At 46.5% G+C, this 11,214-nt stretch overlaps 1 long non-coding RNA gene across 1 annotated transcript; it reads right to left on the bottom strand.

Annotated features, from left to right (window-relative positions):
* Positions 1-2,155: 2,155 nt before the first annotated feature.
* LOC134947738 (uncharacterized) lies at positions 2,156-4,306 on the bottom strand. Its single transcript, XR_010182736.1, has 6 exons — positions 4,180-4,306; positions 3,780-3,906; positions 3,380-3,506; positions 2,980-3,106; positions 2,580-2,706; positions 2,156-2,306 (listed from the first exon to the last, which is right to left on the bottom strand). It is a non-coding gene; the product is annotated as an uncharacterized LOC134947738 (long non-coding RNA).
* Positions 4,307-11,214: the final 6,908 nt, after the last annotated feature.

The raw sequence follows: 11,214 nt of genomic DNA, 5'->3' as shown, positions 1-11,214 counted from the left end.
GCCTCGTACCCTTCCTCAACTACCATCCCAGTACAGACAGTCACAGATGTACCAGGGATATTCAGGGATGTACCCCACCCACCAGATGCCTCCACCACCGGCCGCCACATCTACAGCCGCATGGGCACAGAGGCCCAGTCAACACACTACCCAGCCTCCCAGGACATCGACACCCCACCCTCAGGAGGAACACCAGGATCTGGACAGACTTCCACCATAATCCCGGTCGTATTGTTTTATTTACTTATATGTTTTTCATGTATCCCTTTCTTCCCCTCCCATTAGTTTTTTTTTTTTTCTTACTATTGTTTTTTTTTTGTTGGGCTTCCCCACCCGTGACCGGGTACTACCAAGGAGCTTTGTGTAGGCATACATGCGCGGGCATGTATGCGGGCGCGTGTGGTAACGGATGAAAGCTCCTTGTGGCTACATGTATGATGGGCCAAAGAGCTATTCTGATACCACTTTTTTACCCAAAAAATCCTTTTTGTAATGGTGTACAAAAGGCTTTCAATGTTGTGTGAATTTACTATTCACTAGTGTGTTTTTGGCTTATTCATAGGATTGGGTGGAAAATTGAAGTGGACGGCATAAGTTCGTGTTGTGCGTACCAAGGTGAGTAGAGACATGTTTCAATGTATATATTCAAGAAACTTTGGGCCGCATGCCTTTGTGGAACCACACAGCCCAGCAATGGGTCATGCTGGGCTGTGTGGTTCCACAAATGTTAGCGTGTCAAAGTGCTGACCACTGACACCACTATTTCACTTTGGACTGCATGCCTTTGTGGAACCACACAGCCCAGCAACGGGTCATGCTGGGCTGTGTGGTTCCACAAATGTTAGCGTGTCAAAGTGCTGACCACTGACACCACTATTTCACTTTGGACTGCATGCCTTTGTGGAACCACACAGCCCAGCAATGGGTCATGCTGGGCTGTGTGGTTCCACAAATGTTAGCGTGTCAAAGTGCTGACCACTGACACCACTATTTCACTTTGGACTGCATGCCTTTGTGGACCCACACAGCCCAGCAATGGGTCATGCCGGGCTGTGTGGTTCCACAAATGTTAGCGTGTCAAAGTGCTGACCACTGACACCACTATTTCACTTTGGACTGCATGCCTTTGTGGAACCACACAGCCCTGCAATGGGTCATGCTGGGCTGTGTGGTTCCACAAATTTTCTTGGGAAAGAAATGAACATGACTTTAGTGTCTTTACTTAATATACTTTTTTTCTTTTCCCCACAGATATCTATCTACACAAGAAAAGAATGTAAAGAAGAACAAACTACTTTTTTTGTTATAATTAACTTTCCATTTTTATTTCAAAAATAAAATCCAATTTTTCTTCAATAAATTTTTAAAAAGAGAAGTTTTCTGTGGTTTTTATTAAAGGTATTTGATATGCAGTTGAATTGTACACAAGTAGGTCGCCCATGGAACATCAGGGGAACTGTGTGTCTCTTCACATCCACGCCACTTGGGAAGGATACACCGCAATACCTGTGGAAGAGAACAGTATGAGGTTCCAGCTAATGGTAAAGTGTCACCCTGGTACTGAAAAGAAGAGGTACAATCAACACGACACAAGCAGGTTACAGTGGGCCCAAATGCAATCCTCCGGCACTTGCGTCACTACACATCCAAACATTCCCGGACAAGCATTGGTGTATCAGGGAATGATTGGATGTGCAGTTTTGCAAAAGCCGGAGGGCTGCACTTTGGACATGCCGGGGTGATTTTGGACAAGAGGGAGTTTAGGGAAATACATCTCACCTGAGGGGGGTTGTCTGCTACATGGTGGAGGGTCAGGTCCACATCACAAGTAGGTCGCCCATGGAACATCAGGGGAACTGTGTGTCTCTTCACATCCACGCCACTTGGGAAGGATACACCGCAATACCTGTGGAAGAGAACAGTATGAGGTTCCAGCTAATGGTAAAGTGTCACCCTGGTACTGAAAAGAAGAGGTACAATCAACACGACACAAGCAGGTTACAGTGGGCCCAAATGCAATCCTCCGGCACTTGCGTCACTACACATCCAAACATTCCCGGACAAGCATTGGTGTATCAGGGAATGATTGGATGTGCAGTTTTGCAAAAGCCGGAGGGCTGCACTTTGGACATGCCGGGGTGATTTTGGACAAGAAGGAGTTTAGGGAAATACATCTCACCTGAGGGGGGTTGTCTGCTACATGGTGGAGGGTCAGGTCCACATCACAAGTAGGTCGCCCATGGAACATCAGGGGAACTGTGTGTCTCTTCACATCCACGTCACTTAGGAAGGATACACCGCAATACCTGTGGAAGAGAACAGTATGAGGTTCCAGCTAATGGTAAAGTGTCACCCTGGTACTGAAAAGAAGAGGTACAATCAACACGACACAAGCAGGTTACAGTGGGCCCAAATGCAATCCTCCGGCACTTGCGTCACTACACATCCAAACATTCCCGGACAAGCATTGGTGTATCAGGGAATGATTGGATGTGCAGTTTTGCAAAAGCCGGAGGGCTGCACTTTGGACATGCCGGGGTGATTTTGGACAAGAGGGAGTTTAGGGAAATACATCTCACCTGAGGGGGGTTGTCTGCTACATGGCGGAGGGTCAGGTCCACATCACAAGTAGGTCGCCCATGGAACATCAGGGGAACTGTGTGTCTCTTCACATCCACGCCACTTGGGAAGGATACACCGCAATACCTGTGGAAGAGAACAGTATGAGGTTCCAGCTAATGGTAAAGTGTCACCCTGGTACTGAAAAGAAGAGGTACAATCAACACGACACAAGCAGGTTACAGTGGGCCCAAATGCAATCCTCCGGCACTTGCGTCACTACACATCCAAACATTCCCGGACAAGCATTGGTGTATCAGGGAATGATTGGATGTGCAGTTTTGCAAAAGCCGGAGGGCTGCACTTTGGACATGCCGGGGTGATTTTGGACAAGAGGGAGTTTAGGGAAATACATCTCACCTGAGGGGGGTTGTCTGCTACATGGCGGAGGGTCAGGTCCACATCACAAGTAGGTCGCCCATGGAACATCAGGGGAACTGTGTGTCTCTTCACATCCACGCCACTTGGGAAGGATACACCACAATACCTGTGGAAGAGAACAGTATGAGGTTCCAGCTAATGGTAAAGTGTCACCCTGGTACTGAAAAGAAGAGGTACAATCAACACGACACAAGTAGGTTACAGTGGGCCCAAATGCAATCCTCCGGCACTTGCGTCACTACACATCCAAACATTCCCGGACAAGCATTGGTGTATCAGGGAATGATTGGATGTGCAGTTTTGCAAAAGCCGGAGGGCTGCACTTTGGACATGCCGGGGTGATTTTGGACAAGAGGGAGTTTAGGGAAATACATCTCACCTGAGGGGGGTTGTCTGCTACATGGCGGAGGGTCAGGTCCACATCACAAGTAGGTCGCCCATGGAACATCAGGGGAACTGTGTGTCTCTTCACATCCACGCCACTTGGGAAGGATACACCGCAATACCTGTGGAAGAGAACAGTATGAGGTTCCAGCTAATGGTAAAGTGTCACCCTGGTACTGAAAAGAAGAGGTACAATCAACACGACACAAGCAGGTTACAGTGGGCCCAAATGCAATCCTCCGGCACTTGCGTCACTACACATCCAAACATTCCCGGACAAGCATTGGTGTATCAGGGAATGATTGGATGTGCAGTTTTGCAAAAGCCGGAGGGCTGCACTTTGGACATGCCGGGGTGATTTTGGACAAGAGGGAGTTTAGGGAAATACATCTCACCTGAGGGGGGTTGTCTGCTACATGGCGGAGGGTCAGGTCCACATCACAAGTAGGTCGCCCATGGAACATCAGGGGAACTGTGTGTCTCTTCACATCCACGCCACTTGGGAAGGATACACCACAATACCTGTGGAAGAGAACAGTATGAGGTTCCAGCTAATGGTAAAGTGTCACCCTGGTACTGAAAAGAAGAGGTACAATCAACACGACACAAGCAGGTTACAGTGGGCCCAAATGCAATCCTCCGGCACTTGCGTCACTACACATCCAAACATTCCCGGACAAGCATTGGTGTATCAGGGAATGATTGGATGTGCAGTTTTGCAAAAGCCGGAGGGCTGCACTTTGGACATGCCGGGGTGATTTTGGACAAGAGGGAGTTTAGGGAAATACATCTCACCTGAGGGGGGTTGTCTGCTACATGGCGGAGGGTCAGGTCCACATCACAAGTAGGTCGCCCATGGAACATCAGGGGAACTGTGTGTCTCTTCACATCCACGCCACTTGGGAAGGATACACCGCAATACCTGTGGAAGAGAACAGTATGAGGTTCCAGCTAATGGTAAAGTGTCACCCTGGTACTGAAAAGAAGAGGTACAATCAACACGACACAAGCAGGTTACAGTGGGCCCAAATGCAATCCTCCGGCACTTGCATCACTACACATCCAAACATTCCCGGACAAGCATTGGTGTATCAGGGAATGATTGGATGTGCAGTTTTGCAAATGCCGGAGGGCTGCACTTTGGACATGCCGGGGTGACTTTTTACAAGAGGGAGTTTTGGGCAATTCATCTCACCTGAGCGGGGTTGTCTGCTACATGGCGGAGGGTCAGGTCCACATCACAAGTAGGTCGCCCATGGTAGAGTTGGATAAAATGGTCAAAATTTGCAGCAAAACAACAACAGGAGAAAACAGGGGGTAACGATTCGTCAACAGGACAAAACAGGCCTGGGAATGCACATCAACAGGACGTAAAACTCTGAAATACATAAATAAAGAAGTTTTTTTAGAATATTACAATGTCAGTTTACACAATAATACAAATGTTATAAGTATACTCACAGGCAACCGAAAAAAAGTTTTGTATCACTGTCCGCCGGGAATCATCTCCTTCATCCATACCCACCGGTACAGCAGAAGAACGGTTCCCGCGTCGGAAAGCACTGCGACGAAGAGTCACCGGCAAACGGTTTGCGACACATATGTTGTGTAAAATACAACATGCATTTACCATGCCGCAAACCTTCGCCAGTGAGTACAAAAGAGCACCGCCGGAAGTGTCTAAATATCGAAACCGGCTTTTAAGTACACCGAAGGCACGTTCAATTATTTGCCTCGATGCAATGTGTGTCTCTTGGTAACGTTTTTCTGCTCTACCAACAGGATTAGACAATGGGGTCAAGAGCCACGATTTGTTTGGATAACCCGCATCACCTATATAGAAAAGGAAAAAAATGGTAGTTAATCTAAAAAATAATAAAAAAAATAATAAAATAATATAAAATAAAAACAATTAAAATACATACCTAACAGCCAGCCACCAGGCATGTTTCCTGTTTCGAACTTGTCAAACAGCGATGACTGGCTTAGGATGAAGGAGTCGTGAGACGATCCTGGAAATCCCACAAAAATGTTCAAAAATCTCATGTTGACATCACAGACCGCCTGTACATTCAGGGAATGGAAATGTTTTCGGTTCAGAAAACATTCTTCTGAATTCCGTGGCGGTCTGATCTGCACGTGGGTACAGTCAATCGCGCCTAGCACATTGGGAAATTTGTATTTGGTGAAAAAGCCTAATTTGATCTCACGACATTCGCTGTCCGTCTCTGGAAATGTGATGTACTGGATCGTCAATTTGCAGGAAGCCCTAATGACCTCGGTTATACAGCGCGACTGTGTCGACTGTGAAAAACCGCATGTTTGAGACAGTGTAGGCTGGAATGTGCCTGACGCCAAAAAATGTAACATACCCAGCAGTTTCTGGAAACCGCTGACTGCACGGTTGGACCGTGCCCGAGGTTCCAGGTTGGCCTCCAACAGAGCGTACAGCGAATATATATGTCACGAGTCGATAAGCGATAATTTTGTATCACCTCGAACTCGCTGAGATCCTCCAGTTCACGCCTAGTGCGATACTGGCGTGGACGTGGAAATGAAACCCGCAATACTGGCTCACCCAATGCAGACATTTGCTGATCTTGATCCTGATGTTCAGCAGCACTCTCTTCCTCCATGCTTGCAGCCAGCATGAACATCACAATCTGGTCAGAGAATGGCTCCATTATTGTAGTCAGTACAAAAATAGGAATGTGTTTTAAAACGCAGGAATTTTTCTAAAAAAACGATTCCACAACAGAGCTGACTGTAATGGCTCCTTCTCCCTGAATGTCTCACACCGGGAGTGAGGAGATAGGAGGTGCTTTGCAGAAGTGTATCCTGGGTAAAACTGTGGAATCATGGGTACATTTCCCTCAGGAGAGTGAAGAAAAAAATATTCTTTTAAAAAATCAATTAAATAATACTTGTGCCTCCAAAAAAGACAAACCAAGTACCTAATCCCTCCTAATATAAATAGATATGCTATTACCAAAAAAAAAAAAACACCAAAAAAAACGTGTTTTAATTTTTTTTTATTAGTTTCACCCACCAAAGTGTGGCGGATTGAAAATGACGAATTTGCTGTCTAAAAGCACTGTTATCGAATTTCCAAACTTCCATTGAATAGACTTTGGTCGAATTGCAGCATTTGTACCATTGCAAAAAAAGTCGAATTTGACAAAAGTCGAATTTCCAAAAGTCGAATTTTGAATGTCCGTTTTTTGGCGTAAAGTACTGGATTGCATTGTCGATTATTTTTTTTTGGCGAAAAAGTCCAGAAATTCGACAATTTCAGGAATTCGACCGCAATTGCATATACCCCACTGTGTGCTTTAGTGTGAAGTCTAAGAAAATGGTATAAGAATAGTTTGCACATTATGGAATTGAGCCACTAGGTAGGTTTGTTTTTGGTTACATAGAAACATAAAATTTGATGGCAGATAAGAACCATGTGGCCTATCTAGTCTGCCCCTGTACACACACACACACACACACACACATACACACACACACACACACACACACACACACAGTTATTATTTTTTTTGTCAGTTAACCTACCAGTATATTTTTGGCGTGTGGGAGGAAACACTCACAAGCTCTGGGAAAATATACAAACTCCACACAGGTGTGATAATCAGAAGGTCTTATGAATGTTGGTGGGTTAGTTAGCTCGTGTTTCTTTCGAGGTAAGCATCAGGTAAGTTTTGACAGATGTATATAATTTACCTTCTGTTCTTTTCTCTCTCTCTCTTTGTAGGTTCTTCCTAATCCTGAGCCGGAATTCCTTTAGGTGTTGAACCCTGACCGAAGTATTCTTCCAATATAGTTCCCCTTTGGGACTGGCTGGAGCACAACTATGACTAAATGTATACACTTTACAACAATGGAAGGCGACTACATTAAAGACAAATGATTTATTGAACTGGATTCGGGAACATTGTGGTCCTCTCTATCACGGATACTGGAAAGGTCTAAATAACGGTTAGTTCCCTAGCACAACCAAATATCAATATATCACAGCTTATACAAGGTTACATTACTACCATGCTTACATAATATATAACAACTTATACAGGTATACATTACTCTCACGCTTGTATATTATACAGCTGTTCCCGTACAACCCTTACTGTCCCCACGAGTCTACCCCAGTTCAGCTGAGCGCTCTCTCGTTGGTGCACAAAGAATAGTCTAATGGTTAAGTTGTCAGTCGCTTCATGTCGTGCCTAGTAAGCAGGTTCCCCTAAAAGATTCAGGATACTGATCAATTTCCTGACCTGATCACTATCACTAGCTTTGTAATCCACTGGAGAAGATGACAGTCACACTGTGTCTCCAAGTCAGATGTAACTAGCTCAATAGAAACAGTATCTTTCCTATGGGATTATACCTTCCTTGTTAGCAATGAATAATGTTGCCTCTCCCTCAGCTGTCTGTCCTCGCAGGTATTGACTATAGGTTGATATTGCTTCTGGGTCGCGTAATTCGTTACGGCCTGCCAGCTGAAGAAACTACTCTAGTGAGGAGCGCTGATTCTTCCTTTCTTATCAACCTCAATTAATTAGGACGATGGTGAGGTAAAATGTCCGAGTCGAACGTCACCTCTGTGGGTTTTGGGATAGTATTTGGGAGAAACATAGGGTCGGAGGGAAAATGGACGGACTCTGGCTTGCAATACTAATAGTTTCACCTTTCACTTCTTTTATACAGAGGTACGGAGCATTAGTATAGGAGCTATTGGCAACCTATCTATCATAGGCTTTGGCTGTGAGGTGCGGAGGGCATCTATGGCACTATTGCTTCTCCGACGGCGTTGACCATATTTTAGTAATTGTTCAGGGAGTGAGAAGGGAGATGGCCCACTATCTTGTAACTTTTGGCAGGTTACTCTGACTGTACTGATTCTCCTGCCCTCTCTCTCTTATTGTGGTCCGCCTCCACTGTGGGCCAGTTATAGTCACTCACCCGAGTAATCTTCCCCTAGGGCGGACCTCCACCATGGTGGGTGTGTGTAGTGTGCCCCGTCATTCACGATTCGATGGGCGGACTTCTCCCTCTGCGTCACGGCTGTCTGGCCGCCGGCCGCCGGCTTCCTGCTGCCTCCGCTCCGCTCTGCTCTCCGGGATCCCGTACTGCTGACTAGCGGTAAGACACTCACGGGGATCCTGCTCTGTATGTCCGCTGGCCGGTCTCTCAGTGCTGCGCCTTCTCCCCAACGCGCTCCCCGTCTCTCCGTCCTTCCCTCTCCTCGCCTCCTGCGTCAGAATGACCGTTGCCCTCAAACGGCTCCCCCTTTTTATCCCCTCGCCGCTCTTCCCCGTATGTGTCCCGCCAGCCGCGCGGGGAAACATCGTCCGCCTAGTCTCTCCCCTCTGGGTCTCTATGACCTCCAGGTACCCCTCCGGGCGCACTGCTCCATATGGTCCTGTTCCCTACAGCTGGCCGCTTTTCCACCGTGATACCTCTATTTTTATCACAGTCACGGGTCTCAAATCCCGGGTATCACACAGGCCAATGGTGGGAACTGAACCCATGACCTCTGTGCTGTGAGGCAGTAATGCTAACCCTTACACTATCCGTACTGCCGTACTACCATATGTAGTTACCGCCATTACATCATACATAGTTGACTATCACATTTATCTATTTACAAGTTTTGGTAAATTTGTCAATTAAAAGCAACTATATAAAATAAATTCCATTTAAAAATGTTTTGGCACAATGCCATACTCATTGATTCACAATACATAATTATATCTTCTCCAATAATGTTACTTACAGCACAAATAGTGATTGCTGGTTTGATACAGCGTTGCATGCATGTCCGCTTTGCAGATAAGTTTTGCCGAATTTAGCAGCACTGCATCCAGGGCCGGTGCTAGGGTGTTTGGCGCCCCCCTGCAAACTATAAAATTTGCGCCCTCCCATACTTTACAAAGGGACAGCACATATAATTCCCCCTGTAGCAGTGATACTTATACACATAATGCTCCCTGTAGTAGTGCCGCTTACACACATAACACACCCTGTAGCAGTGATGCTTACACACGTAACGCCCCTTGTACCAGTGACGCTAACACACATAACGCCCCCTATACCAGGTACGCTTACAAACGTGCCAACCCCTGTAGCAGTGACACACACACGATGCCCCCTGTACCAGTGACGCTTACACACGTAACGCCTCCTGTACCAGTGATGCTTACACATGTAACGCCCCCTGTAGTAGTAACGCTTACACACGCAACACCCCCTGTACCAGTGATGCTTACACACGTAACGACCCCTGTACCAGTGATGCTTACACACGTAACACCCCCTGTAGTAGTGACGCTTACACACGTTTCACCCCCTGTAGCAGTGACGCTTACACACATAACGCCCCCTGTACGAGTGACACTTACACACGTAAAGCCCCCAGTAGTAGTGATGCTTGCAAACATAACGCCCCCTGTAGTAGTGATGCTTACACACGTAACACCCCCTGTAGTAGTGACGCTTGTACACATAATGCCCTCTGTACCAGTGACGCTTGTAAACGTAATGCCCCCTGTACCAGTGACGCTTGCACATGTAACGCCCCCTGTACCAGTGATGCTTACACATAACACCCCCTGCAGCAGTGACGGTTATACAAGATGCCCCTGTAGCAGTGACGCTTACACACATTATGCCGCACAGTCACACATACACACCAGTGGCGTGCGGTGAGGTCAGTGGCTGGGGAGGCACAAGCATCTAACCATTATATGGGGGTGAAGTGTAGCCCCCCATACATTGCTAAAACCAGCACCAGGCAGAACTAGCCATAACATTAATCTGCTCCCCCCCCCCCCCCCAAACTAGTCAGCCCAGGGCTGGAATTCTTCGGAAGTGGGGACCCCCCCCCCCAAAAAAAAAAAATATGGGGTCCCCCTTCCCTAGTGGTGGTGGGTGCGGTGTTCATTGTTAATATTGTTCTTTACAGGTGGCCTACAGGTCCCAGCAAGCCTGCCCCAGCATGCTGGCACTTGGAGAACCACAAGTGCTACTTTCTACTGCTTTCCCAGGGTTCAAGATAACTGGAAACATTGGGTTGTGAATCAGAGGCGTACAGGGGCTATTGGCACCCAGGGCACAATGGAAAATGATCCCCTCCCCCACCCCACAAGCACACACGCACACACAGGGGGAGGGAAAAGTATATCATATATACCTGTGTGCACCAAAGGCGCAAGCACTCCTAAAAAGGGGCATGGTCAGCCAGAGGGGCGTGGTTTCATGGCACGCCCACTCCATTGTCATTCTCCCGCCTCCCGACCTCAGCTTACCCCCTGCCAGATCTTTATCTATCTTCCCCAGGCAAGTGCCCCCTCTGCACTGGACGCTGTTCTGGCACCCAGGGCATGCGCCATGCTCACCCCACTGCATAAATTTGAAGATCTTGAATCCGTTGTAAAAACTCATCTTACAAAATAGAAATGTATGTGTAATTAATTCTTCATGCTTATCCACAAACATTTGAACTTTTGGGAAGTATCTAAAAATAGCAATTGTCTTATTATCATCTGTGAAAATCTGAAATTTCTTTGCAAAAGAATCCCAAATATTATACAAATTTAACACAGTTTGTTTTTGACACTGTGTTGTACATTCAGGGTATTTAAATATGCAATCATATCTGTTAGAACATGAGAACATCAGAAGCCATAATTTGCTTTATAGTTCTGGATAATATTCATCAATTTCATAAATAAATATTTACATTTTATACAAACAGCTGAAAAATCCAGAGTACGTTCTCTCTGCTCAGCCAGTGTATATTGCAGTACAATACAAGAGCCCCAT

Source organism: Pseudophryne corroboree, chromosome 8 (assembly GCF_028390025.1).
Source record: "Pseudophryne corroboree isolate aPseCor3 chromosome 8, aPseCor3.hap2, whole genome shotgun sequence".
NCBI classification, from domain to species: domain Eukaryota; kingdom Metazoa; phylum Chordata; class Amphibia; order Anura; family Myobatrachidae; genus Pseudophryne; species Pseudophryne corroboree.
This window is presented reverse-complemented; position numbering and strand designations above follow the sequence as displayed.